The following is a 4,756-nucleotide window of genomic DNA, read 5'->3' on the forward strand; positions in this document are numbered from 1 at the left end:
TCAGGTGGTGAGCGTAAATAAAACTCGAGATACAAAAACTTCAGCGTGTGTCGTTTTAGGAAATTGTCTATCTTCAGGATCGTAACACGGTTTTCTTAACGCAAATTTAAAAGCTGTTTAGGAAACCGATGCTTTTTACCAAGGATGTTATCACGTTCCCAGAAGTGTATATGGTGAACATCTGTAAGAGAGAACCTCCCTGAAACTAGCGGCTGAAGGCAGTAGAGCGCTCCACTTAAATCTGGGTGGTGCCGGGTGCTCTTCTTTTCCTGGTGTGAAAAAAAACTGTGGTCCAGTTGGTCTTCTCGTGAACTGGTGCTCTAATGAAGGTGGCTGAAGCAATCATCTTCTTGGATGGTTTTTGTTGTCAGTTGGGCAATTGCAGCAAACTCTGGTTTTGTTTGTTGTTGTGGTGTATGTTTCACCTTCAGTTTAATGAGTTTTTCTAGAATGTTGCTTTTAAAAGTTCTGATAAGAAGATTATTATGTGGTGAGTCCTTTTTCTCTGACTTGTTCAGTTTTGGGCATCACCTATTCTGTGAAGAGAGATGGCTGACTTTTTGTGGGCTATTCCATTTACTCTTTGGGGTTTTTAATACTGCTGGTAAGTAGGATGATGGATTGTGAGTGATGGGTGTGAGGAACCAGTGATTACCTGGCATGGGGCTTACTGAAGAAAGTGATATCGTGTGTGTAGTCGTAGCTTATTAGTGCTCCAGTAGTAGGACCGCTCGTCACAATGGGAGGTATGAGCTCTTTATGAATTGGAGAGAAGAAAGTCTATAAATGCAGTAGCCTGCTGAATGTATTTAGGAGCTAGAAAAAGGTGAATTAATTTTTTAAGGACAGCAGAGCTCATGGAAGCTGCTAAGAACGGGCAGAAGAGGAAGAGGAGGGCACGAGTCAGACAAAAGGAGTGTTCAGATATGTGTTGAATTAACTTGCGGTAAGAAATAACAATTTGAAATAGGTCAGGTGATACTCAGTGTGAAGATTTGGTGCGTCACAGTTGTTCTCAAGGAGATGTCTGCACAGGGGAGGGAAGGAGGCACAAGTAAACAAAGGCAGAAGTTTTCTGTAACTTTCTGTGCCTGGTTCAAGGAATTAAGAGACATTAAGACATAGGATTTCAGAGTTGTACTCAAGTCCTACTATCTGAGTGGGTTAAACCTCCACTCAGGACTGCACAGACAATAACAGAAATAAAGGAGTCGTGAAAGCGTTGCAGAGGAAATACTTTCTCAGTGTGAGGTACAGGTTCTTTATAAACAAGATAAAAGTTGTCAGTGGTAAGTTTCATTAGATTATGGGGTAGCTTTGGTATTGGGTAACTATTGTTATTATAGTGTTCTGTGGATATTTGAAAATGAGGTGGTAGATGAAGGCTGCGTGTAACTGTGTTACCCGGTTTCTAGCAATGGTACGGCAATACGTGTGTTAGCTCGCTGACAGAGACCAGACTAGGGTAAGGACAGCATGAACCTCCTCTAGCACTGGTGGAGACTCAGGCTTCACAGCATTTTGTAACGCATCAGTGGCCTGATTCTTTCTGTGAGGAAAAGGGTTTTAAGCCGAAGTATTGGGAAGCAGGAACAAACATACACAGTACCCCTGGAGAATCTAGCAAGCAGAAGAGTAGCAACAGACAAAACAAGAGCAAATAATCCTGAAGGGACATGATCGGTAGGAAATCTGGTCCATTTTCTGTTACAAGAGTTAAGAATGGCAAAGAATTTTAAGCTGTAAATTCCCTTTGTGAATACCTATATAAGCTGTATATCTCATCTTTAAAATAACTAATTTGTAATAAACTTCAGGAGCAACAGGCAAAATAGTGAAATTTACTCAAACAGCCCTTCAACACACAGAACAGAAACATGGCAGAACTAGTGAAGTAGTTCCAAAAAAACGAAAAATGAGATTTTGAAGGAAATGTGTAATCTGCAGATACTTCTTTTAATGAAACATTAAAATAATTGAACCATTAAAGAGGTACAAAACAAAGCATGTATTAAAATGTGGTGGATAGCCTCAAAGCATTTTACATTTCCTGCGCTGTTCCTGTTGTGGTTGTTTTTCTTTAAATGGAAAATCAGGTGCAAAAAGATGAAGTGTGAGAAAGAGGCAAGCGTGGGGTGCACCCAGCTCAAAGAGAGGATTGTGAGGAGAAAAGTAGGGCTCACCCTGGTGGGTTTACAGTCACTTGGCTTTGCTTTTGCTGTCATTATGAAGCTAGCTTGATACAAAGTCTATCTGAAATAGAGGGAGCTTATGCTGCGAGGGGTAGTTCTGCTTCGTGTGGCTTCGGTGTACGAAGTCAGTCCTGGCAGTGTTCACATTCTTACACATTAAATAAAGCTGAAGCTGAGTATCCACTTGTCCCCTGGTGTCCAGAAGTTAGTGTATTTGCAGCTCTGGTACAGAGTTGTCCCCTTCTGATCCACTTTGTTTCCCTGATTTGTTGTGTAGGAATCCCTTTAGCCCATGGGTGCTATTGCCAAGCAGCCTCCTCCTTGGAGATGCCCAAAATAACCATCTACGATATTGGGACAAAAACCTCACCCTGTTGCCTTTGTTTCTGAACATCCGTCAGTACTGGTGTCACCCAGCCCTGTGGGGAAGAGGGACCATGGCTCGGCTCCATACGGACATCACCTCCCATGGGACCTCTGCTTGTCCCTTGGACCTTACCCTTGGTGCCACTTGCTGAGACCTCCTCCAGCTCCGCGCGCCCAGTTTTGCCTCTCCTCGCAGGAGCTGTCGGCTGGGAGAGGACCAGCATGGGGCAAATCTGCTAGGCTATCCTGTCACGGTGGCTATAGAAATCCTCAAAAGTAAAAATAAAAATACACAGGGATGCATAAAAAGAAAAGTCACGCTATCGCAGACAGTTTATGCCAATCTGGCAGTGCTGGCTGGTGGCTTTACTGCTGAAATCTCCTTTCTCTGCTGCCCAGTGACCCGGTATTGAGTTGGCCTTGCTGGTTAGAAATCATACGTATGTTCCACAGGTGGCATCTTAGATTTTCAAAATTTGGGTAGGTGTCAGGTAGTTTTTTAAAGCACTGACTAAAAGAAAGAATCATGTTATTACTTTTTGACGTATTCAGTACATAACCCTAAAATTATTTCAAAAACTACTTGTAAGTTTAATTGGCGTATTCTTTACTGTATCTTTGCTTTATATCTTTAGAGAGTCTTTTACCAGATGAAACTATCTCATTTTTAGTGCTGTTATTCTCATTAAGTATCTTCCTCTGTGAGGTACTCATTTATTGTTGAACCAGTTGGTAAAAATGAAGGGTTTTCTAAATGACGTATCTAATCTTATTTTATAGGCTTGCTTATTTTAATGAGTTTATTTCATATGTCTAAAACAAAGTTAATGTTGAAATACTAACATGCAGCACACTCCTCTATAAATGTTATAGCTTATGGCTGTGGTACAGTTACACCCCTAATAGTGGATTTTGGAGATGCTTTTGGAAGATGACTGTTCCAAGTTCTTACTATTATGTCCTTTCCTTCACACCAGATGGCATTCAGGGACAGGCATAGGGACAGTACTGTGGTTACTTTGCCCCTTATTCATCTAATATTTTTACTACTTTTCTGGAAGTGTAGTAACAGAAGTGGTAGGAAATGAAATCATTATGGAAGGAGTTACACTAGTTCAAAGAACTACATCAGAACTTTAAAAACGAAAATGAAAATGAGTAGATAAGACGTTCTGTAGTTTTCTTTGTTATGTGATTTAGATGAATATATTGCGATGATTTCATCCTTTTTTTAGTACCTCATTGCTGTAACAATTTAATTGGTCTTTATCTCCCTCCTTATTATCATTAGTAGAGGGATATAGCCCTATCTTTCATCTGTTCAAACTTAGCAAAGCTGGAAACAGATATTTTGTTAAATGTAATTCCTTTTGGTAAATTAATTTCTATCTGCATTGCCCTGTGACCTTTTCAACCCCATCAAGAACGCTTCTGAAGGCTGCAGAATTTGAAAGTACAGATTGTGCCATTGATGTTGAGTTAGTTTTAAAAGGAAAACAATAACGAATACCTTATCAAACAATAGAATATATTATTATTGCTGATTGTTACCTGAGGAAACTTTGCTAGGTATAATTAAGTTAAAATCTGTATGTTTTCTTGAGAGAAATATGGCCTGAACATTTCTGTAACCAATTTTTTTTTTTTTTTAACTTTCACAGTTTACATCCTGCCTAAGTAGGCTAGGCTCTAAGATTTTTTTTCCCCATGTCATTTTTTCCCAACTGTTTCTGTTACAAAGCATGTCTGTAACGAGAGCGGCACTATGGGAGATGCCAGCATCTGATGGAGCGGCTGTCCGCTGCTCTTTGCTCCATGGGACAGCGGCCGCTGCGAGGAAGCGTTTCCCCACAGCCTCCGGAGTCTCTTCCCGGCTTCTGTCATGCCTTCTGCAGAAGCCATTGGAACATGTTTTCTATAATAAATAAACAACAGGAGGGTTGAGTGAAGTGTCCTCTAAATAGGGTGGTAATGTAAGATTACTTAGAAACTCCAGTTAATACAGAACACAGCTTTGTGTTTGCTTAGTCAGGCTAATCGCGGGGAGCTCGTTACACCAATGTGCTTAAACCAGCGTGTTTCATGTCCTTAAAATTTCACGGGTTTGCGGATAGATCCAATTTTTCAGCTACTCCGTAGCAGCTTGAGTCTTGTGTCCTTGAGAGAAGGCCTGCGCCTCTGCCATCGTGCTGCGGTTC

This window comes from Fulmarus glacialis, unplaced genomic scaffold (genome assembly GCF_000690835.1).
Source record: "Fulmarus glacialis isolate BGI_N327 unplaced genomic scaffold, ASM69083v1 scaffold8631, whole genome shotgun sequence".
NCBI classification, from domain to species: domain Eukaryota; kingdom Metazoa; phylum Chordata; class Aves; order Procellariiformes; family Procellariidae; genus Fulmarus; species Fulmarus glacialis.